At 42.1% G+C, this 26,431-nt stretch overlaps 1 pseudogene; it reads right to left on the reverse strand.

Annotated features, from left to right (window-relative positions):
• LOC115204997 (glycine receptor subunit beta-like) overlaps positions 1-26,431 on the reverse strand; it is a 59,871-nt pseudogene that overhangs the window by 20,029 nt on the left and 13,411 nt on the right.

A 26,431-nucleotide genomic window follows, 5' to 3' on the forward strand; every position in this document is an offset into this window, starting at 1 on the left:
TATTAGATAGATATTTTCTTATATTATTATATTAAAAGTGGTGTAGGTCTTTTATTTAAAGAGCATGTTGAAATTAGAAGCAATAGGATTTAAAGCAATAGCCTACAACTATTTTAGTACCGTTTCGTGCTGCTCTGAGACAAGCATGGGGACTGGTCTTGATAAATCAATGAGATTTTTATTTTTACTGAATCTCCGTTTGGGTATTAGTTAGACTACAATTATAGTGTTGAAATGTTATGCTCTTAGTGTAACCTTTATTTAACTAGGCAAGTCAGTGAAGAACAAATTCTTATTTACAAGGACAGCCTACTCCTTCCTCCCTATCGGGGAATTGAACCCCGGTCTCCCGTATGCCCACACAACAAGGGGATTCTTTAGCTGAATAGCCCAGTACTGTAGCCAACTCCCGACCGTCACGTTGTACAGCGCCATATTTTCCGTTCCACCCTTATTTATTTAAAAAGCATAGATAGCACTATTTAGTAAAATACCAAATCCATATTATGGCAAAAACAGCTCAAATAAGCAAAGACAAATGACAGTCCATTATTACTTTAAGACAAAAACTTTGAACGTTTCTTCAAGTGCAGTCACAAAAACCATCAAGCGCTATGATGAAACTGGCTCTCATGAGGACCGCCACAGGAATGGAAGACCCAAAGTTACTTCTGCTGCAGAGGATAAGTTCATTAGAGTTACCAGCCTCAGAAATTGCAGCCCAAATAAATGCTTCAAAGATTTCAAGTAACATACACATCAACATAAACTGTTCAGAGGAGACCGTGTGAATCAGGCCTTCATGGTCAAATTTCTGCAAAGAAACCAGTACTAAAGGACACCAATAAGAAAAAAAAAACTTGCTTGGGCCAAGAAACACGCACAATGGGCATTAAACCAGTGGAAATTTGTCCTTTGGTCTGGAGTACAAATTTGACATTTTTGGTTCCAACCGCCGTGTCTTTGTGAGACGTGGTGTGGGTGAACGGATGATCTCTGCATGTGTATTTCCCACTGTAAAGCATGGAAGAGATGGTGTTGTGGTGTGGGGGTGCTTTGCTGGTGACACTGTCAGTAATTTATTTAGAATTCAAGGCACACTTAACCAGCATGGCTATACACAGCATTCTCCAGCGATACGCCAACCCATCTGGTTTGGGCTTAGTAGGACTATCATTTGTTTTTCAAAGGGACAATAACCCAACACATATCCACTGTGTAAGGGCTATTTGACCAAGAAGGAGAGTGATGGAGTGTTGCATCAGATGACCTGGCCTCCACAATCCCCCGACATCAACCAAATTGAGATGGTTTGGAATGAGTCGGATAGCATAGTGAAGGAGAAGCAGCCAACAAGTTCTCAGCATATGTGCGAAATCAAGACTGCTGGAAAAGCATTCCAGGTGAAGCTGGTTGAGACAATGCCAATAGTGTGTAAAGCTATTATCAAGGCAAAGGGTGGCTATTTGAAGAATCTCAATTATAAAATATATTTTGATTTGTTTAACACTTTTTTGGTTACTACATGATTCCATAGTTTTGATGTCTTCACTATTATTCTAAAACCTTTGACCGGTAGTGTACGCCAATTAGGAATGAGGGGGATGTTTAGGTGGCAATGATGGAATGTGGCCAGGTTGGAAATTTAGCAATTACACCCCTAGTCTTACAATAAGTGCCAAGGGATTTTGAATGACCACAGAGTCAGGACACTTGTTTTAATGTCCCGTCCGAAAGACAGCACCGGCAATGTGCAGGGCAATGTCCCCAAATGATTATGATTTAGTGAAATCTAATATCTGTTTAGACTTCTTGCGGTCAATTTGCAGTCTAAAAATATTTGTTTTATTATGTTCCGGCCCCCAACCATCTGCTCAAGAAAAAATTGGCCAGAGGCTGAATCTAGATGATGATCCCTAGTCTATAATATAAAGACAGTATGTGCGTTTAATTTACCCATCTCCATCTGGCTTTCGGAGGTCACCTTTTTTTTTATTTGTAAAGATTATAATTTTTTTTTAAATTGATGTTGCTGAGTTTTAAAAACAGCCTATCACTCGAATATTGTAGTTTTAAAATCAGTGCACGCACAAGCACTCTCTCGCAGTCTTTTTCTCTCTCCATCAATTCAATTCAAAGTGCATCCAAAATAGATCATGTTCTACTGATATATAGCACTATATATCGATGTCCTAGCCTACCTCTTTCAGGTAATACATTAAATTCAGTATTAGCCTTATATTTATCTAATTAATGATGGGTTATTCATAATAATCTTCTAACTGATAGCCTCTGTCTCTTGAGCAATATGCATGCACCTGTGCTCCGCTTGTCTCTCTCCTTAAAAAAAAACGTTCCTTAGCTCTTGGAGTCCCATGCAGGAAAAGCTAGACTAGAATAGCGTGCTGGATATTTTTAGCATTTCTTATACCAAAAGAGTTTTCAAAGAGGTACGCAGGCTCTGGTTTGCTGAATGTTAAAAACAGAAGCCAATATTAGTTACAGGTACTTTGAAAGAAGAGCGAACATGCGATGGCTTTAGGCTAGCAGTTATTTATTCAGACCCATAATTATTGAATCTTCGTGAAGAGAAGTTAAAGCCTTCTCCATCTAATTCTAGTCCTATAATATTCAAGGATGTTGTTGGAATGATGAAGATAAGGACAACAGACCTTATTTCGTTTAACTGTTGAAAGCAAGGAAGGAATGAAGCAATAATAAAGAGAGAAAGAGCCTACTAGGCTAATAACATTAAGGGAAATATTATAAAAGGTATATATGTGTCAGCCTACTAATTATACAAATAGGCCCTATTATATTTCAAAATTAAAATAAAATTTGCTAGCCTATACTTGCGGCCTACAAAGTTACATGTGCTGCACCAGAATCCCATGTTCTTCTCTCCATGCTTTATCATGGTTTGAACAATGTGCATAATTTCAGTCCATATAATACAATATAGTGCAGTAATACAGTTCACACTGAAAAAGATTATCCTACTGGAGCTACAGTAGTTTCATTTATTTACACAAGAGAGCATATAGCCAGCTACATCTATGGGCTTTTATGTTTTTCTGTTGTGCTTAATGTGCAGTAGCCAACAACATATACAGTATTTAATGGATAACGGCACAATCATTTGGGCGTTTTTGGGCTTGGGCTCATTAAATATATTTAATGTATGGCTCATCAGACTTCAGTAGCACCAGGCTTGAATTTTCGATCAAAGCTCTACTCAAATCCAGACGTAGGCCTATTTATATGCTTTATAATGCTTTTGAATGACACTTACGGCTTTGGCGGGAAATACTGGGTTAACTGGGGGAAAAGTGATTTATTCTCGGGATGGAACATTTGAAAAATACCCTTGTCTCTAACTGAAAAATTCCTTTTACATGAATTCAGGAATAACTATAGCGAGCTCCTTCTCTAACGGATACCATATATGGTAATGTAAAACCAAGTCATTATCAGTTACTCACAGCTCTCCAGCTGCATCTTACAGCGCTGCGTATCCATGGGAAACAGGGTCAGGTCCAGGGGACAGAGTGTGACAGACAACCTGGGAACAGAAAATGCAGAACCACAATTATGCAAATAAATGTAATTATTGTCTGTTAGTTGCAATTGTTTCTTAAATGGTATTGACTGGTCAAACTGACTGAAAAATGTATAAAAAAATGTCAGTGTCCTTGAATTTAAGAATGAGCTAGATTGAGATAGAGCTGCTGGGGATTCAGACTTCTAAAACTCTTTCCCCCAAAATCTGTTCATGAATACAGCAAAGCTACATTATTCAGCAGAATTAGGGCCTCTATTTCATCATTTCAGAGACAATGGAGAGTGCTGAATGATTGAGAAAGACTGTTCCTCCCGCTCTTAAAAGCTTTTTTGTCGGCTCCGGAAATAAATTCTTAATGCAAGCGACGCCTTTATTGTGCATGAGCAGAGACGGAGTTGCATATTTATTTCCCAGCCTTCCATTTGCACATGAAAGCTTTGTTTTGGGGTGCTCCAGACTCTAGAGGAGTGCAACACCACTGAAAAGGGTGGTGCTATTTTAGTATTTTTACAGCTTTCCCCATCCAATCCTGTGTATACATAGTACAAACATTACAGTAGATCATCACAAACACAGTAAGCTTAGGGAGTGACTCCGAGCTTTTAGCCCTGAGTGACATGAAAATACATGTGTGGGGCATCCAATATGGGATCGGAAATAAGCAGTTCAGCAGCCAAACTTCAGTACTTGAGAGTGTGAGAGGTTCAAAACGAAAGATCATCCTATCTAGATACTGTAGTTCTTACAACAGCTAGTTCCCCCTTGTCAGATGACTTATAAGGAAAATACTAATGTCAAGTCTAGACTAACCTAACATAGCAGGCGTAAAAGAAGCGCCTGAAACTAGATCCCCAACATACTGGTCTTGACAAATGTTGGGGGAGGTTCTCTTCTGCAGGAGGAGTGTGGAGGAGATGTTAAGATGGATTGTCGCCTTGTTAACATCCAAAAGTGGAAGTCGTGTCACAGGCTCTCTTTACGTTTCCCCCAAAAACCGGAACATCCGGTTGTTGGGGACTCAGCAGAGGCAAAGTCTTGACAGATGGGGAGCAAGTAGAGGGATAACTGACTGGGGAGATGACCATTGGACTGTGTTAGTGGGGGAAAGCATTTTTAATGTGCTAATCTTTGGGCTGGGGGAAGCGGAGTGGAGTGGGGCACTGTGGGAAAATACAAACTAGCATTGAGAGAAGAAAAAGAGAGTGGGTGAGGGAAGACCACCCAGCTAGTAGAGTAGATGTAACCAGCTGGTAGAGTGGAAATGGTGGGGATGTGAGGGGGGGGGGGCATGCATGCTTGCAATAATGTGTGTCTGTGTGTGTGTTAGTGGTGCGCGGGTCAGCCGTTTGCTCATCCACACCTGCATGCAATTGCTAATAACCCATCCACAACCACCCGACTATGTACTATGTGATGAAGTGAAAATGAGGCCCGTACCCAAACTTATCCCGCTAATACAACTGACTAGGTATCCCCTTTCCCTTCCCTTTCCCCTAATAGAGAAAATGCGCAGTAGGTTACAGAGACAGCAGAATGATTTGACAGATTAAGAGGGTTCTGATTATAATTTCCAACATTTTGGTAGGCTTTGTGTTTAGTCAACTTGTCTATAACTAGATACATACAGCTTCTCTTCTGCCAATATACAGTGTGTTGCCGTAGAAAACGAAATAAACCCTTGCTCACCAGAATAATGTAATAAATGATAGAATGAATGCTTCAATCTTGTTGATGTTGGTTCTGTCGTCTCTGCTTCTTTTGCGGAGCTGTAGTGCTGTCTTAGGCGTCTCACAGTACGGACATTGCAATTTATTGCCCTGGCCACATCTGTAGCCCTCATGCCTCCTTGCAGCATGCTTAAGGCACATTCACGCAGATGAGCAGGGACCCTGGGCATCTTTCTTTTGGTGTTTTTCAGAGTCAGCAGAAAGGCCTCTTTAGTGTCCTAAGTTTTCATAACTCTGACCTTAATTGCTTACCGTCTGTAAGCTGTTATTGTCTTATCAACCGTTCCACAGGTGCATGTTCATTAATTGTTTATGGTTCATTGCACAAGCATGGGAAACAGTGTTAAAACCCTTTACAATGAAGATCTGTGAGGTTATTTGGATTTTAACTAAATTATCTTTGAAAGACAGGGTCTTTTTTTGCTGAGTTTATATTGTCCTGCTAATAACAGAGTTAATAATATATATGTGAGAATATCCAAGGGGCTTTTATATCATTCTAAATTAATAATAGTAGCTTCGTTTTAAAATAACAATCATTTGGAGATTTTGTTTTCAAATAACGTGAAATGAGCGAGGAAAAAGGCCATTCTTGAACATGGGGTGAGACGTTACCAATTTGTAAATAAAGCCAGTTTGTTATTTTGAATTATTTATTTTTGTTTTTAGAGGGAGAGAAACCAAAAACCTATAGTCATCTCATGGATCTCCCAGTCGAGGCCGGCACGGATTGTTGAACCAGCAACTATAGCAACAAGTAGTCAGACTTGCTCTGATTAATATTTGACAAGCAAACCTGACTTTCTGGAGTTACATGTCAAAACAGGTAGTTCAGACTGCTAACAACATGGCTGACTTCTTCCCACGAACTCTACCAACTGATTATGAACAAACCATTTAGATCAAAAGTTTCTAAGTCTGCCTTGACAGAGGCAGCCCAATTCTGATATTTTATTTACTAAATGGTCTTCTTGAAAAATATCTGATATGAAAAGATCTGATGTGATTGGTCAAAAGACCAATTAGTGGGAAAACAAAAATCAGAATTGGGCTGCCTGTGTAAACACAGCCCAAGTTACTTCTTCAACATGCAATTCTTAGGTTCTACATATGCAGAGAAAGGCTGATTGTATTGACTGCTTTAAATAGAAATAGAATGGTAACATGAAAGGAACTGTTTAAGGGTGTTGCAATGGTTCAAAGGGTTATCAATACAGCAACAAGGAATGATGCAAAAGCCTAATTAAGAGCTCAGACCATTATTGTTTACGAGAACATTTCACTCAGTGACGTTTTATGTAACATTCTGTTGTGGTGTATGCCAAATTCTGTTGAAGAGCAGGTGTAGGGAGGGCTATTAGTGCAATACGTGGAGACGGATGACCTGTCAAATAATCCTCAAACACACCAGCTGTGTCTGTGTGTGTGCCTTGTTCATTTTTTTATCAGTTTAATCAACAGACACTATCAGTTTTTTTAACCATCTTCATTAATTAACATTATAAATTCAGAAACAAAATGTCCAATAGTTCTTCAGCTGTACGGTATTCAATGTGGCAAGCTAGTGGTTTGATTTATCATTACTTTTTCTTTTGGGGGGGAACTAACTCAATATACTTTAAAATGACTAAAACCAATTCGAAACTGTGTTGAAATGATAATGAACCTACATTTATACTGTTTGACTGTGTCTAGCTCACTAATAATCACCTAAATTAGAGCTAGACAGTCAGGGAGTATCGAAAACTGACAGCGAGGAAATACACATGACCAAAAGTATGTGGACACCTGATCATCACATTCCAAAATCATGGGCATTAATATGGAGTTGGTCCCCCCTTTGCTGCTATAACAGACTCCACTCTTCTGGGATGGCTTTTACACTAGATGTTGGAACATTGCTATGGGGACTTACTTCCATTCAGTCACAAGAGCATTAGTGAGGTCGGGCACTGATGTTAGGCGATTAGGCCTAGATCGTAATCAGCATTCCAATTCATCCCAAGGTGTTTGATGGGGTTGAGGTCAGGGTCCACACTGTATGGACCTCGCTTTGTGAATGAGAGCATTGTCATGCTGAAACAGGAAAGGGCCTTCCCCAAACTGTTGCCACAAAGTTGGAAGCACAGAATTATCTAGAATGTCATTGTATGATGTAGCGTTAAGATTTCTTTTCACTGAAACTAAGGGGCCTAGCCCAAACCATGAAAACTCCTCCAAACTTTACAGTTGGCACTATGCATTGGGGGCCGGTAGCGTTCTCCTGGCATCCATCAAACCCAGATTAGTCTGTCATACTGCCAGATGGTGAAGCGTGAATTATCACTCTAGAGAACGCGTTTCCACTGGTCAAACTCCGATGGCAGCGAGCTTTACATGCCTCCGGCTGACGCATGGCAAAGCATATTTGTGATCTTAGGCTTGTATGTGGCTGCTCGGCCTTGGAAACACATTTCCTGAAGCTCCTGACAAACATTTCTTGTGCTGACGTTGCTTCCAGAGACAGTTTGGAACTCGGTAGTGTGTGTTGCAATCTAGGACACCCGATTTTTACACGCTACTCGTTTCAGCACTCAATGGTCCCGTTCTGTGAGCTGGTGTGGCCTACCACTTCATGGCTGAGCCATTGTTGCTACTAGACATTTCCACTACACAATAACAGCACTTACAGTTGACCGGGGCAGCTCTAGCAGGGCAGAAATTTGACGAACTGACCTGTTGAAAATGTGGCATCCTATGATGGTGCCACATTGAAAGTCACAGAGCTTTTCAGTAAGGCCATTCTACTGCCTATGTTTGTCTATGGAGATTGCATGGCTGTGTGCACGGTTTTATAAACCTGTCAGCAACAGGTGTGGCTGAAATTGTGAATCCAATAATCTGAAGGGGTGTCCACATACACTATATATACAAAAGTATAACCAATTTTCAGTGTGGCCCTCGTTGAAGACCGAATGCGGCCCCTGGGGCAAAATATGTTTGAAACCTCTGCATTACATTATGGCCTTAAAGGTCCAAAGCAGCCGTTTTTATCTCAATAAATTTTTTATCTCAATATCGTATGTCAATTTTAGTGTATGATATACCATTTTCTAGCTCTGAGTCTCTACTTTTATCCATTGTAAAAAACACCATTTCAAAATGGTGAATCGAGCCGGTCAGCCACATATAATTTCCGGGTAACAATTAAGTACCTTACTGTGATTGTTTTCAATTACAATGTTCAAAAAATACTGTAACTTCAAAGCAATTTTCTAAAGCAAGAATTTTGCTAGGCCTGTCTGGGAGTGGTCTGAGTTAAGAGGGGAAAACTAGCTGTCATTGGTAGAACCTGCCTGGTGAAATCAAGGCAGGCTAAAACTCCATCCCACCGAAACAGGCTGAACTTCCAGGTGTTTTTTTCAAAAAGCTCTTACAATAATGGGCATTATCCTCATTTAACAGTATTATTCCAACCTGATAGTGTGGAAATATATATAAAATAAAGGAACATAACATTTTTGACTGCACTGGGCCTTTAACAACTTACCATAATAGTTTATTTAACAGGCCTATCTTTAACTATACCCTGACATTAACTCAACCAACCTCTGTTGCATTCCAAATTTCACACCTGACTTTTGTATATCTCTAAAGATGAAATGTATTCTCCGCGGCCGGGTATCAACCATGCATCTCCCGCTATGAATTTGGCAAAGATTTAACACATCCACCAAGTGTAATCAAAGAGGAAATCTAGAGTCGGAGATGCCTTATAAAACATTGTGGGGATTTATTGTCCACTGCAACATCAAATTAGTCATCCTCTCCAGGCAACTGTGCCTCAAAGTGAAAATGGATGTATTAACTATGGTGGGCATGCAGCAGAGAGGAGCATTCAGCTGAGGTGTAAATGACCAAGTATTTCAAAAGATCAGAAGCCCCATTGAGTGATAAATGGAGAACCAGCTGTTTTTCTTCATCCCGCTCTCTTTCTGTCCTCTCTTTTTCATGCTGGGATATAGCTAAGTGGAAATATGAAAGAAAAGAAAAAGATGAGCACCTGTCTGTGTCATCTTTCTTTACGACTTTGTCTCTGTCTGTCTCTCTCACTCTTTTTCCCTCTCAAAAAGCCAACCGCTAACTCTGGAGAAGGGAAAAAAAGACAAAAACCACTGTTAGCATTAAACAGCGGTTGACATGCTTCGAAGTACGGTAATGGAATATTTAGAATTTTTTTGTCTAGCGGAACGTCTGCTCCAATATCCAATGATGGGCGGGGCGCGAAATACAAACTCCTCTAAAATCCGAAAACTTCAATTTTTCAAACATATGACTATTTTACAGCAATTTAAAGACAAGACTCTCCTTTATCTAACCACACTGTCCGATTTCAAAAAGGCTTTACAGCGAAAGCAAAACATTAGATTATGTCAGCAGAGTACCCAGCCAGAAATAATCAGACACTCATTTTTCAAGCTAGCATATAATGTCACATAAACCCAAACCACAGCTAAATGCAGCACTAACCTTTGATGATCTTCATCAGATGACACACCTAGGACATTATGTTATACAGTACATGCATGTTTTGTTCAATCAAGTTCATATTTATATCAAAAAACAGCTTTTTACATTAGCATGAGACGTTCAGAACTAGCATAACCTACCGCAAACTTCCGGTGAATTTACTAAATTACTCACGATAAACGTTCACAAAAAACATAACAATTATTTTAAGAATTATAGATACAGAACTCCTCTATGCACTCGCTATGTCCGATTTTAAAATAGCTTTTTGGTGAAAGCACATTTTGCAATATTCTAAGTAGATTTAGACACCCATATTATATATGGGTGTCTAAGCTATTTAGACACCCACCAAGTTTAGCCCTCACCAAAGTCAGATTTACTATAAGAAAAATGTTATTACCTTTGCTGTTCTTCGTCAGAATGCACTCCCAGAACTTCTACTTCAATAACAAATGTTGGTTTGGTTCAAAATAATCCATAGTTATGTTCAAATATCCTCTGTTTTGTTCGTGCGTTCAAGACACTATCCGAAGTGTAAAGAAGGGTGACGCGCACGACGCGTTTCGTGACAAAAAAATTCTAAATATTCCATTACCGTACTTCGAAGCATGTCAACCGCTGTTTAAAATCAATTTTTATGCAATTTTTCTCGTAAAAAAGCGATAATATTCCGACCGGGAAAGCGTGTTTACGTTCAAAGAGAGAGAAAATAAAAACATGGTGTCGCCTCGTGCACGCGCCTCAGTCTGATTGTCCTCTGATAGACCACTTACCAAAGGCGCTAATGTTTTTCAGCCAGGGGCTGGAATTACATCATTCAGCTTTTTCCCGGGTTCTGAGAGCCTATGGGAGCCGTAGGAAGTGTCACGTTACAGCAAAGATCCTCAGTTTTCAATAAAGAGAGTCAAGAAGAACAAGACCTTGTCAGACAGGCCACTTCCTGTAAGGAATCTTCTCAGGTTTTTGCCTGCCATATGAGTTCTGTTATACTCACAGACACCATTCAAACACTTTTAGAAACTTTAGGGTGTTTTCTATCCAAAGCCAATAATTATATGCATATTCTAGTTTCTGGGCAGTAGTAATAACCAGATTAAATTGGGTACGTTTTTTATCCGGCCGTGTAAATACTGCCCACTAGCCCTAACAGGTTAATGTAGCTGAAATATTTATGCATCACCTATTCCAATGATTTAGAACAGACCAATTTCAAACCCCAAAGATATTTATTTTATAAAAAATGTTTTTGGGAACTCAGTCGGGGTCTCAACTTAGATATCCAGGAAATTAGCTGTAAAACTTAATTTTTCTCTCCACTCTATGGCAAAATTTGTAGAATTGCATGACATGTGTTATAAAAGTGCTAAATCTTCTCTCAGCCCCATGGCAAAATGTGTATAATTGCAGCAACTTGCTTTAAAATTGCAACATTTTCTCTACGACCCATGCCAAAATGTGCAGGATTAGCATTAGCGGCTAACATGATTTAGTCACAACTTGCTAAGAAAAAACAAACTAGCTGTTTGAAGACAGTAAGAAACACAAATAGTGTAATTATAGAGACCTTGTGGAATTATATTAAAAAGCAAAGTAGAAACAGCATTGTTGTCATCAACATCTTGTTGCATGTTCTACATTGACCATGAAGACCAATGACTGTATACGCAGACTAAACGCAAGTGGTCTCAAGGTCAAGTAACAACAACTGCGCTCCTTGAGTGACAGGGGGCGGGCTAGAGAGTGGCATAGAGAGAGAGAGAGGGAGCGGAGAGAGACGACTCAAATAGCGGAGTAAACTATAAAAATGGACGTTACATGTAGCGTATCACATTTAACAAACCAAACATTTTAATACCGTTATAGATGGTAAAGTAAAAAAAAAAAACAGTCTGTGCATCAATACCGGTATATAGTATACCGCCCAGTCCTATCAAATACACTACAAGTTTCCTGCAACAGGGTGATCAAATGAAGATCCTACATCTGTAGGCCCAGAGTGGCTAATGGAACAGATTGTTAACTATTCTGCTCCTCCCATATGTGGAATAAAAAGACAACAGTAGGTAGGTAGGTTATTAAGAAGTTTAAACAGTGTTCTCGTTATGTCTCTAGAAGTGAGTCAGGGTAAAATCTCGTTCTTGAGTTTAATATATGTTCATTAGCATTTGGAAACACAGTTCTTTCAACAATTAAGCCATCAGATAAATGAGCCATTAAAGCCTCTGTTCCAATGACGATCCAACGTTAAATCGTCTGATGCATTGTATTCTGCATCTTCCCAAATATGTAGGGAGAAGGCTTTTTTCCCATTTCACCTATTTAAAAAAATATATATTTTACCTTTATTTAACTAGGCAAGTCAGTTAAGAACAAATTCTTACTTTCAATGACAGCCTAGGAACAGTGGGTTAACTGCCACAGATTTTTACCTTGTCGGCTAAGGGATTCGATCTTGCAACCTTTCGGTTACAAGTCCAACAATCTAACCTCTAGGCTACCTGCCGACCCATGCTGATTAATAATGTACTATTATATTGGCGATTTATCAAATTATATGTTGATCAAGTGGAATTGGACCATGAGGATTGGAGTAGGTTAAAGATGCCACGAGATAATGATCTAAGATCAGTGTTGTGATTTAGCCTAATGGTTAAGGTCAGGATTTGGGGAGGGTAAACTGATCCTAGCGGCTCTAGTTAAAAAAAAACTAAAGCAATGATAAATTTAAGCGTAGGCGGTAGGTTCAGCAGTGTGTGAAATATTTGTACTGTTTTCACTATCACAATTATTGGCGCACTTGCTGGCGTTGGCACAAAAGGGCTGGGTTTTGATGAATAAACAAGTTGTTGGTATGTCGAGGATTGGTCCCTCACTGGCCAATCTGAGGGTGCTCCATGGCAAAATATTTGGTTGCTTCAGGTTGTGTATTTACAGTCTTTTATGTATTGCCTTGGAATCAAGTCCAATTCCAATGTTTGTCGGTTATAGTTTGTTAAATGGCTTACAGAAACAAAATCCAGACCTATCCCATCTTTACTAAATAGGTTAACTTGAACCCATTTGCAGTCCACATTGTTCTAAGTAATTGCATGGCCTCAATAGCATTCACACTGATATACAGTGAGGGAAAAAAGTATTTGATCCCCTGCTGATTTTGTACGCTTCCCCACTGACAAAGAAATTATCAGTCTATAATTTTAATGGTAGGTTTATTTGAACAGTGAGAGACAGAATAACAACAAAAAAATCCAGAACGCATGTCAAAAATGTTATAAATTGATTTGCATTTAATGAGGGAAATAAGTATTTGACCCCCTCTCAATCAGAAAGATTTCTGGCTCCCAGGTGTCTTTTATACAGGTAACGAGCTGAGATTAGGAGCACATACTTAAAGAGAGTGCTCCTAATCTCAGTTTGTTACCTGTATAAAAGACACCTGTCCACAGAAGCAATCAATCAATCAGATTCCAAACTCTCCATCATGGCCACCTCCTTCTCTCAGCCAGGGCATTGAAAATGGGTCGTGGATGGGTATTCCAGCATGACAATGACCCAAAACACACGGCCAAGGCAACAAAGGAGTGGCTCAAGAAGAAGCACATTAAGGTCCTGGAGTGGCCTAGCGAGTCTCCAGACCTTAATCCCATAGAAAATCTGTGGAGGGAGCTGAAGGGTCGAGTTGCCAAACATCAGCCTCCAAATCTTAATGACTTGGAGAAGATCTGCAAAGAGGAGTGGGACAAAATCCCTCATGAGACGTGTGCAAACCTGGTGGCCAACTACAAGAAACGTCTGACCTCTGTGATTGCCAACAAGGGTTTTGCCGCCAAGTATTAAGTCATGTTTTGCAGAGGGGTCAAATAATTATTTCCCTCATTAAAATGCAAATCATTTTATAACATTTTTGACATGCGTTTTTCTGGATTTTTTTGTTATTCTGTCTCTCACTGTCCAAATAAACCTACCATTAAAATACCATTAAAATTATAGACTGATCATTTCTTTGTCAGTGGGCAAACGTACAAAATCAGCAGGGGATCAAATACTTTTTTCCCTCACTGTAGGGGCTAGGCCTACTGTAATTGCATTCTGGCTGAGCATGGACATGCCAAACATTGTCAATAAGCAAGATTAAGGATTAAGGCCTAAAAAGAGAACAAATAATTGTGTTAATTTCTAAACAAAACAACAATTTGTTTTAAATAGGCTACTTACAGGAACCACAATTTCTCCCCGTGGGCATATAATATTAAAACAACGCAGACTATGGAGGGTTTTACGCACATCCAAAGCAGGACCTGCACAGCTAAAATAATGTGGGCCTGTTTACAAAGAATAGATAAAAAGTGAATGTCCGCTCACTGTTTAACTCCTCACAAAATGTATATTTTAATAAAGCTTTGGTGATTAAAATGTATTTCCAAACGGTCTTAGGTGCCAAACCCTTTATTTTAATTGTATTTATTTTTATTTATTTATTTATTTAACCAGGCAAGTCAGTTAAGAACAAATTCTTATTTACAATGACAGCCTACATTTGACAGTCTTGACTACTTCACGATTGCATTGGGCAGCCTTCATTTAGAGGCTATGCTTGGTTTTTAATCAATTAAATAAAAACAAAATTGGGAAAAAAACATGAGCTTTTAGGCAAGTATACAGGCACCTAATGCACATTAGGCTACAATTCTTCCATCTGCATATGGGCAGTGTGTGTTATGGCTGGATAGGCTGTGTTTCCGCTGTCAAAATTCATGCTATAACAAACTGCGTTACTACACTTTTGGTTAAGGGCTTGTAAGTAAGCCTTTCACGGTAAAGTCAACACTTGTTGTATTCAGCTCATGTGACGAATAAAGTTTGATTTGATTTGTAACAAGGTTTTGGTTGGTCTTAAATATCCATATCAGCGCTTACTGAAATTTGCACTTTGAATCATGTTTTTAAGGACACACTTCAAATATTTCCACCCTGCCCATCTGAGCACAAGCGAGCTGATATAAGACAGGTAAATTGCCAAACTTGACGTTAGGGCTGGAAAATGCCAGTGCGTCAGTTTTTACATGACGAAATTGCAAACGAACTTACGTTTGACACTAGCGCCACCTTAACGCCAGCTGAAAATAGAGCCCTAGATCCGTGCCGAGGAGGAATTTCTAAAACACAGTGAAGAAGTCTTACCATAGTGGTCTCCTGGATTGACCCAAAGCTGTTTATGAATATGTTAACTTTATCCTCCACAGGAATGCCTGAAAAAAAGAAAAGTTAGAGTAGCAGAAATTGAAAACAGGCAGTCTGAGGACCTCTCATTGCCAATGCTACTGAACTGTACAGGCTTAACCTGTGTTTTAAATTAGTTAAGATTGCATTATCCTGCAAGGAGGGAAATTCATTTCCACACGCGTTGCCATAGAGCACACCAACAAATCCATACATAATATTTACAATACCAAAACTAAACTTCCCTACAGCAGATAAAACAGACAGAATATTAACATTGGAAAATAGTCGATTAGCTGTTAAGGGTGTTTATGGTTGTGGGGATGAAGCTCCTGTTGAACCGCGCCTTTTCCCAGCGAAGGCACCAGTACCTGCGGCCAGAGGGGAGTCTTTCAAAACAGTGGTGCCGTGAGTGGTCAGAGGCTATGGTGGTTGCTTTGCATCGATTGCTATGTCGATAACGGCGCTGGAGGGGATGACTGCCGTTTTACGTGCTCCTAACCAACTGTGCTATTTTGTTTGTTTTTTCACATTGTTTTTAAGTCATTTTGTATATAATGTTGCTGCTACTGTCTCTTATCAGAACAGTGATTACTCAACATGAACTGGTGGAAGATTTTTTCTTTAAGAGTCCGATGCGAAGGATATACAGCTTTGTCGAGACAAGGCCCAAATCCCCGTCATTCATGTCAAGAAAAGATGGAGAAAAAGGTGGAGGAGGGCAGGATGCCTTGTAAGAATTCGCTGACGAGTACGTAAACCACCACTACCCTCCGTATTATTGGCCAACGTGCAATCATTGGAAAACAAACTGGAAGATCTACGATTAACCCTATCCTACCAAAGGAATATTAAAAACAATATCTTATGTTTCACCGAGACGTGGCTACACAACGACATGGATAATATAGAGCTGGCTGGCTTCTCCGTGCATCGGCAGGAGAGAGCAGCTACGTCTGGTAAGACGAGGGGCAGGGGTGTGTGTCCATTTGTCAATAACAGCTGGTGTGCGATGCCTAATATTAAAGAAGTCTTGAGGTATTGCTTGCCTGGGAATACCTCATAATAAGCTGTAGACGACACTAGCCACCAAGAAAGTTCGCATCTATATTATTCGTAGCCATCTATTTACCATCACAAACTGACGGCATTCAACGAGCTGTATAAGGCCATAAGCAAACCAAAAATGGTCATCCAGAAGCGGTGCTCCTAATGGCCGTGGACTTTAATGCAGGCAAACTTAAATCCATTTTACCTAATTTCTACCAGCATGTCACATGTGTAACCAGACGGGGGAACAAAAACTCTAGATCACCTTTACTCCACACACAGAGAGACGCATATAAAGCTCCCTCGCCCTCCATTTGGCAAATCTGACCATAATTCTATCCTCCTGATTCCTGCTTACAAGCAAAAACTAAAGCAGGAAGTACCAGTGACTTGTTCAGTATGGAAGTGGTCAGATGACGCAGATCTATGCTACAGGACTGTTTTCCTAGCACAGACTGGAATATGTTCCGGGATTCATCCAATGGCAATGACGAGTATACCACCTCAGTCACCGGCTTCATCATTTAACATTACATTTAAGTCATTTAGCAGACGCTCTTATCCAGAGCGACTTACAAATCACCTTAAGATATCCAGTGGAACAACCACTTTACAATAGTGCATCTAAATCTTTCGGGGCGGGGGGGGGGTAGAAGGATTACTTTATCCTATCCCAGGTATTCCTTAAAGAGGTGGTGTTTCAGGTGTCTCCGGAAGGTGGTGATTGACTCCGCTGTCCTGGCGTCGTGAGGGAGCTTGTTCCACCATTGGGGTGCCAGAGCAGCGAAAAGTTTTGACTGGGCTGAGCGGGAGCTGTGCTTCTTCAGAGGTAGGGAGGCGAGCAGGCCAGAGGTGGATGAACGCAGTGCCCTTGTTTGGGTGTAGGGCCTGATCAGAGCCTGAAGGTACGGAGGTGCCGTTCCCCTCACAGCTCCGTAGGCAAGCACCATGGACTTGTAGCGGATGCGAGCTTCAACTGGAAGCCAGTGGAGAGAGCGGAGGAGCGGGGTGACATGAGAGAACTTGGGAAGGTTGAACACCAGACGGGCTGCGGCGTTCTGGATGAGTTGTAGGGGTGTAATGGCACAGGCAGGGAGCCCAGCCACAGTGCATCGACCCCAGCCACAGTGCATCCACAACATCATCACCACAGTGACCGTACGCACATATCCCAACTAGAAGCCATGGATTACAGGCAACATCCACCACAGGCTAAAGGCTAGAGCTGCCACTTTCAAGACGTGGGACGGTAATCCGGACGCTTATCAGAAATCCCATTATGCCCTCAGAGAACTATAAAACAGGAAAAACATTAATACAGGACTAAGATTGAATCCTACTACACCGGCTCTGATGCTCGTTAGATGTGGCAGGGTTTGAAAACTATTATGGACTACAAAGGGAAACCCAGCCACGAGCTGCCCAGTGATGCGAGCCTACCGGACAAGCTAAATACCTTTAACTTTTTAGGGTATAAGGGACAGTACTTTCAATTTCGGTTGAAAAGCGTGCCCAGAGTAAACTGCCTAATACTCGGGCCCAGAGTCAAATATTTGCATATTATTAGTAGATTTGGAAAATCTGAGAATTGTAGTTATTCTTTTGAATCCCTATCGAAACTACAGTGTCTGTGGGGTCACGTTGCACTTCCTAAGGCTTCCATTGGCTGTCAACAGCCTTTAGAAACTTGTTTCCACCTTCTCCTGTTACTGGGCAGAGAATAGTACCTCAGTCAATGAGTGGACTGCCTATGGACAAAGGGCTTGGGTATGCGCGAGCACGCCGTTCCTTCTTTTTCTCCTGGAATGAATATGCTATTGTCCGGTTGGAATATTATCGACGTTTTATGTTAAAAATACCCTAAGGATTGATTGTTGGTGCAGATGTAAAACATTTTGAGGACCTGAGAACTCCGAGGCTCAGTAGTGTGTGTGGCCTCCATGTGCCTGTATGACCTCCCTACAACGCCTGGGCATGCTCCTGATGAGGTGGCGGATGGTCTCCTGAGGGATCTCCTCCCAGACCTGGACGACAGCATCCGCCAACTCCTGGACAGTCTGTGGTGCAACGTGGCGTTGGTGGATGGAGCGAGACATGATGTCCCAGATGTGCTCAATTGGATTCAGGTCTGGGGAACGGGCGGGCCAGTCCATAGCATCAATGCCTTCCTCTTGCAGGAACTGCTGACACACTCCAGCCACATGAGGTCTAGCATTGTCTTGCATTAGGAGGAACCCAGGGCCAACCGCACCAGCATATGGTCTCACAAGGAGTCTGAGGATCTCATCTCGGTACCTAATGGCAGTCAGGCTACCTCTGGCGAGCACATGGAGGGCTGTGCGGCCCCCTAAAGAAATGCCACCCCACACCATGACTAACCCACCGCCAAACCGGTCATGCTGGAGGATGTTGCAGGCAGCAGAACGTTCTCCACGGCGTCTCCAGACTCTGTCACGTCTGTCACATGCTCAGTGTGAACCTGCTTTCATCTGTGAAGAGCACAGGGCACCAGTGGTGAATTTGCCACTCGTCGCCTGATCCTCACAATCTCCTTCCCAATCTCCTTCCGCGGAATCTCTTTCTCCTGCGAATGACTGGGATGAGGGCCTGTTCGGGTGTTTGGAGTATATCCTTCCCATCCGACTCATTATTCATCCAATTCGAGGTGAGCAATCGCTGTTCTGATGTCCAGAAGCTCTTTCAGGTCATAAGAGATGTTAGCAGCAACATTATGTACAAAATAAGTTACAAACAATGCAAAAAATAAAAAATAAATAGCACGGTTGGTTAAGAGCCAATAAAACGGCAGCCATCCTCTCCGGCGCCATCACACAATAATCGATTCAAACATTAAGTATCGCCGGTTCACTATATTTCTTTCACTCCAATTGTTACCCATTTCAGGAAACTAGACGTATGTCGCAGGTCACTGCTTCACAGGAGTTCCGTTTGAAAGTAAACAACTGTCACGTCCTGACCATAGTAAGATGTTATTTTCTATGGTAGAGTTGGTCAGGGCGTGACAGGGGGTGTTTTGTGTTTTTCTATGTTTTCTATTTCTATGTTCTTAGGTTCTAGTTTTTGTATTTCTATGTTGGCTTGATTGGGATGATCTCCAATTGGAGGCAGCTGGTTATCGTTGTCTCTAATTGGAGATCATATTTAAGTAGGGGTTTTTCTTCCTGGGTTTTGTGGGTGATTGTTTGTGAGTAGTGTTTGTTCTCCTCTGCGTCACAGTTTGTTGATTTTTTGTCTATTCAGTTATTTTTATGTGTTGCATGAGTTTCACAGAGTAAATAAAATGTGGAACTATCAACATGCTGCGCTTTGGTCCGCTCCTTTCGACAGCCCTGTCAGAATAACCCACCACCAAGGGACCAAGCAGCGTGATATGGACCTCTAGACATTTGAGGAGATAAGGAGTATATCCAGGGCTTTGGAGGATTTAGGGGCAGGAGAAGAGCGCCTCCCAGGGGACCAGGTATTGGACAGATATCGAAGGCTGCCGCGGAAGAACGACAGGCAGCCCCCAAAACTTTTTTGGGGGGGCACACGGGTAGTTTGGTGGGGTCAGGGGTGAGACCTGAGCCAACTCCCCATGCTTACCGTGGGGAGCGTGTGACGGGGCAAGCACCGTGTTATTTGGTGATGCGCACTGTGTCGCCAGTGCGCACTCACAGGCCGGTGCGATCCGTGCCCGTGCCTTGCAGTTGTCGAGCTGGGTTGAGCATCCAGCAAAGACGGGTTGTGCCAGCCATAAGCTCCAGACCTCCAGTGTGCCTCCACGGCCCAGTATACCCTGTGCCTGCCCCACGTACCCGGCCTCCAGTGAGTCTATCCAGCCTGGTACGTCCTGTGCTTGCTCCTCGCACTCGCCCTGAGGTGCGTGCCTCCAATGTGCCTGCCCAGTCCGGGGTGTCCTGTTCCTGCTCCCCGCACTCGCCCTGAGGTGCGTGTTACCAGTCTGGCGCCACCTATGCCAGTCCCACGCATCAGGCCTCCAGTGCGCCTCCACAGCCCAGTACGTCCTGTGCCTGCTCCTCGCACTCTCCCTCCAGTGCGCCTCCATATCTCAGTACACCCTGTGCCAGATCTGCGCACCCAGTCTCTGGTGCGTCTCCCCAGTCCGGAGAGACCTGTTCCAGCTCCATGAAAGAAGCCTCCAGTGATGATCTATGGTCCGAAGCCTGTAGAGATGATCCATGGCACAAGGCCTCCAGTGATGATCCATGGCCCGGAGCCTGTAGGGATGTTCCATGGCACGAAGCCTCCAGAGGTAATCCATGGCCCAGAGGCTGTAGGGATGATCCATGGCCCGGAGCCTATAGAGATGATCCACGGCACGAAACCTCCAGTGATGATCCACGGCGTGGAACCTGTAGTGACGGTCCACAGTCCAGAACCTCCTGAGATGGTCCACAGTCCGGAATCTTCAGCGACGGCCTGCATCCCGGAATCTTCAGCGACGGCCTGCATCCCGGAGTCTTCAGCGACGGCCTGTAGCCCGGAGTCTTCAGCCCGGAACCTCCAGCGGCGGCCTGCAGCCCAGAACCTCCAGCAATGATCTACAGTCTGGTTCTTTCGACGACGATCCACGGTCAGGTGGTAATAAAGCAGAAGGATCAGCGGGTGGAGCGGGGATTACGGCCCGAACCGGAGCTGCCTCCTCTGCTGGAGTTTATGTGGACTGCATTTGAGCCGCCATAGATAGGAGTTACCCACCCAACCCTCCCTTTTGTTTTTGTTTATGTTTTGTTTGGTAGCATTCGGAGTCTGCACCTTTGGGGAGGGGGGTACTGTCCCGTCCTGACCATAGTAAGATGTTATTTTCTATGGTAGAGTAGGCCAGGGCGTGACAGGGGGTGTTTTGTGTTTTTCTATGTTTTCTATTTCTATGTTCTTAGGTTCTAGTTTTTGTATTTCTATGTCGGCTTGATTGGGATGATCTCCAATTGGAGGCAGCAGGTCCTCGTTCTCTCTTAATGGAGATCATATTTAAGTAGGGGTTTTTCTTCCTGGGTTTTGGGGGTGATTGTTTGTGAGTAGTGTTTGTTCTCCTCTGCGTCACGGTTTGTTGTTTTTGTCTATTCAGTTATTTTTATGTATTGCATGAGTTTCACAGAGTAAATAAAATGTGGAACTATCAACACGCTGTGCTTTGGTCTGCTCCTATCGACAGCCGTGACAACAACGTTTTTGCAAAATGCGTTTTTTGGCAGAAATGCCTTCTCGAACATGTGAACTTTTATTTGCCTTATTAACAAACTTGTATGCCATCTGTAAATACGAATAAAATTGTTAAATTACGAACCCAGTTATTTTAGCCACAGAAAGTCAGCAGCCCTCACGCTAGCCATGATTGGCTGAGATAATGAATGGGCTGGACATGCCAAGAGATGACTTTGGGTTGGTCTGCCATATAGCACACTTCTGTCTATTTGAGCTGGTCAGTATGTCTAGGTAATCCTGTCTAACACAGCTTTTTTTGTATCGTGTAAGTAAAACTGCATAAGTGTTGCTCTCCACTTTCTGGAGGACCAAGTTTTGAAATCAGTGGAATTTGAGTATAATAGCTAAGGAGATGGGCAACCATGGCATTCCAACTAAGGGCAACCATGGCATTCGACAGGAGATGTATCCATCCATGAATTATGTACACAGAGATTTCAGAATTTCAGCCTATAGCTGTGACTGTAGCCAACTAAGTTGATATTCAGAAAACCCTGACGTGTCACGATAAAATATATATAATATAAAACTGGTCGAGATTTCATTCACCTGGGCGAAGGGATGCCAAAGAAACAGCTTCAAATCAAATTTCTGAGATTAAAACGGTGACTTTAATGTAAGATATAGCTTTCATCTCACCTTGACATGAAATCCATATATAGGATAAGTGGGAGGAATAAGCAAGCAGTCATAGAGAGAGTTCACATGGCACAAACTACATCAAACTGGCCTTTGAGTCTATCGGCCCTTCTTCATCGGCTTTGCCAATAGTCCCCCAAAATCAGCAGCAAGCTAGCTCATTCTGCAACAGAAAGAAATGGATGAATTGACACAGTGACCCAAATCGAACTTTGTGGTGTTAGCTGGCTAGCTATATTAGCTATTATGCTAGCTAGCTGGCTAAGATATCAGATAGAAGCAAATAGCCAACGTAGCTAGCAAACGTTTGCGGTTTATCATCTTGAACATGCACCATTTTCGGCAATGAGCCATCTGACTTGTGTTGTAACGTTACCAATTTACTGGTGTGCTGACCTGACCATCCGCAATCGTATCAGTAAATTGACAGTTGATTGTCTGTAACGTTCGGCGTCTGGTGACGAGGAAGCGGACCAAAACGCAGCTGGGAGCGAACACATGTTTATTCTTTTACACCGAAATAAACACGTACACAAAAATCAAGAAAATACCGAAACGTTAGCTGCTCAAAATCAAAGAGACAACAACCCACAAACATCGTGGGGGGAAAAGGAACTTAAATGTGATTCCCAATCAGTCATAACTAGCGACAGCTGTCTGATTGGAAATCACCTCCGAGCCCAACATAGAAATAAACCACAAAGAAAGGCTATAACAAAACATAGAAAATAAACCATAGAAATACCACACCCTGACCAAAAATAGCAGAGTTCCCCTGGTCAGGGCGTGACATTGTCGGATTAGATGATTGTCGTAATAGGGAAAGGAGGAAGTGTTTTAAAATGCCTAAATAAAAGGTTGGCAATAGGTTTAGCTACCTAAGAATCTTCCTGCATGTTTACAGACCAAGAAAGCTGCAGATCAGCGTGCATGTGTGTGCGCCCTCACTTCTCAAACAATGGGCAGATTTGAGATATTGAGACAGAAAAAAAGATGAAACGACAATGCAGGTTCTACACTCACTCTCCTTGTTAGATATCAAGCACATTTATGACTTGGCAGCAAATGGCATCGCCAATGAGCTAGTTCTCATAGTAGCAGTAAACAGCAGCAAGTGATTTGAACGATGAGAGATGTGAGGAGAATTTAAAGCCTCGCTCTATCCAATCGTAGCAGTAGGATCAAGTTACAATCCGCCCATTTTGTGACAGATTGTTGAACTAGCCAATTTAGTTGTTTAGAATTTCGTCCTGGCAGCTGAGTTGTTTAGAGATGCATCCTGACTGAAAAAGAAAAAGTTTCCCAGGGCCCTCCCGAGTGGCGCAGCAGTCTAAGGCACTGCATCGCAGTGCTTGAGGTGTCACTACAGACCCAGGTTCGATCCCAGGCTGTGTCATAACCAGCCGTGAACGGGAGTCCCATAGGGCGGCGCACAATTGGCCCAGCGTCGTCAAGGGTTAGGGCAGGGTTTGGATGGGGGGGTCTTTAAATTGCTCATCGCGCTCTAGCAACTCCTTGTGGCGGGCCGGGCGCCTGCAGGCGGACCTCGTCGTCAGTTGAAAGGTGTTTCCTCCGACACAATGGTGCGGCTGGCTTCCGGGTTAAGCGGGCGGGTGTTAAGAAGCCTGGTTTGGCGAGTCATGTTTTGGAGGACGCATGACTTGACCTTTGCTTCCCGAGCCTGTTGGGGAGTTGCAGCGATAAGACAAGATCGAAATTGGGGAGAAAAAGTGGGTAATTTTTTTTAAATAAATAAATCCCCATCACGAAGAATTGCGAATAATACTAGTTTGATAAGCATTCGTGATCAGTGATCACAAATCATGACATTACGTTCGGTCCATTTGCATTAAATAATGTTATTTTATATTCTCAAACAAACAGTTCCGATATGATGTCCTTCCACACAGGCGTGAGACGCTGGAGTGATTGTTCTGTGCAAATGTTGTTGATCAGTAGGATAATATAAGTCCCAAATGGAAGGCAAACAGATTGTTTGCCATCTGTAGCACCATAGACTCCACTGATCAGCCAAATCAAGCTCGATATCTCAATGCATGCGCACACTCCTATTGAATATGCATTCACCTATAATGTGAGAAGGCCTATGCCATCTTAATTTACCAAGTTTATCATTAGAGATTTACCATTCAAATAAAAGTATTATCATTATGTTATGTAGTTAGATTGGTCAAAACCAAGTCAAATTCATTGTTTGGCTGTTGTCAATAACAAATTTAATGATAAAATATCATCCATCGGCCTTCTTGACCTGTAAAAATCTGTATCAGCCCTAAAAGAAATCCATATGGGTCATTCTGTACATCAAACAATCAAGTCTGGGAGATGAGGAAGAGGATGGGCCTGCGATGGTCTAAAGACGACCAACCTGGACCCATAACATCATAAGGTGGGTTTTCTATTGGGACACAAAACATCTTAAAAGCCTGGGGGGAGGGGAGCGGGGATTGTTTTTTTTTCAACAGTGTGTATAGATTGATTTTAATCAAAATGTGAATTACTGTAAAGGTCTAATCCAATAACTGCCTTCAAAGTAGCTTCCTCAACATGGAGTGGAGACAAAGAGGGCTAACCTTTGAAGTTGGGCCTGATTCGAGGATCATGGGTGATCAGTAATCTGTTCAAGATGTTACTGGTTGAATTCTCAGGGACTCATGCAAGATCCTCAGGTGTCAGCTGTCTGCAAAGAAGAAAAAAGGAAACTCTAAACCACATTACGTAGCACATCAAATTCTCCTGGATAAACTGCAGATGGAAGTATGTGTTTCCATTAAACAGTACTGTTTGATTGAACCATAACCTGAGAACTACCTATTGGGGATTTAATTAGCTTTGGTAATAGGACCTCTCCAGTAAACAATGCTTGGTTGCTCTAATGTCAGCAACTAAATGGAAACATCCCCAATGTTGCTGAATATTACATTTGCATAACATTCCTTGCAACCATTGCATGACATTATTGGAACAGTGTGAGAAGCATTTGCATTTCTGTCAACTCGCAAAGGTTCTTAGTGTATTTGTGGAAGATCCACATCAGTTGTGACCTTTCAAGAATTTTCTAGGGAACACCTACAATGTTCAAGGAATGTCTTCTGCTTTCTGAGACTGATTTGCTGGAAGAACAATGACCCGAGGAGAGATGGATGGAGCGAGCAGGACTTGGCAGAGGAGAGGGATAATCTACTCCACGTGGGTGGCAACTGAACTCTGCCAAGGAATTCGACTTGAAAAGCACTTTACATATGATTCTGTAAACCTTATCAGGCACTAAGGATGAGTAAAAGTGCTCAGCAGGAATTTGTGTGTGTGTGTTTGCAGTTCCCTTGATCAAAATGTATCCTCTCTGCTCCATTGTGTGGAAGCACACTGACAACCTAGAGGGCCAAAGCTAAACTGGAACCAACTGGATCTCTGGGTCCACAAAAGCACACTGGGGCCTAATCGAAGGACATCATATATAATGTACAGAATGTAGTGAATATTGTAATGAAATTAAACTTTTCCCTTCAAATTCAATCATCTTTGTATGTTTGATCCCCTTTTAGGAATTAGTAGAGTAAGACATCAAACATTGCATGATACATTTGGCTTTGAAGCTAAAGCAGGGATATGGATGACAAATCTCACTTTCTTTTTAGCGATAATTTTTTTAGGCCAGCTGTCCACTCCCTGATTTCTAATGCACCAAACATGTCTCTACTTGAACTACATTCTCAAAGACTAAGCATTTGCAAATGATCCGAGTAACTCGTATATTTGAGTTTGGGCAATATAGGCAATGCTGCCAGGAATCTCATGAGGTGGGGTGAAATTCTGCACTTACGAAGGACAGGAGACTTGCATCCCTTTTTTTCCCTTCTTTGTCCCCTTTTCTTTGGCGGATCCAAACAAAGAGGACAAGGAGAAAGATGGCAAGCTTCTTGACACGCATCTTGGTCAACCCCTGAGCCTGAAAAGAGAGCGAGAGAAAAGAAAAAGGACATCTCTTCAACTGACTCATGCTTAACGCATTGATATTCGTGATCTCTCTCCAAATGTTGTCTTTTCCCCATCCAATGAACCCCGAAGATGATTCACACATATTGAGCAATGCTACCACATTGGTTAGTTATATAAGACTAAAGCCCATTCTCCTAACCCATTGCAATCACAGTAGGCACATGGTTTAAATCCCTTTCCTGTAGAAAATAAATGTCTCTGTCAGCAGACTGGTACTCCATGAATATGACAGATTCTGTAACCAATATATTCTGATTTGATTCATACATTTGAGTGTATTCTTAATCTTATGGCTCAGTTGGTTGGAGAAGAGTTGTGTGTTTGATTCCAACATAGGCCACCTACTGCATACTGAATGTGTATTCACATTTGTTATACTGTCATTTCATATACGAGTTTCTGCTTAATACCCATATCATAGCATTCTTAAAGTATAATATCAATGTCTTACTCTTGCTGAAATGGTTGGTTT

Source organism: Salmo trutta, chromosome 13 (assembly GCF_901001165.1).
Source record: "Salmo trutta chromosome 13, fSalTru1.1, whole genome shotgun sequence".
NCBI lineage: Eukaryota > Metazoa > Chordata > Actinopteri > Salmoniformes > Salmonidae > Salmo > Salmo trutta.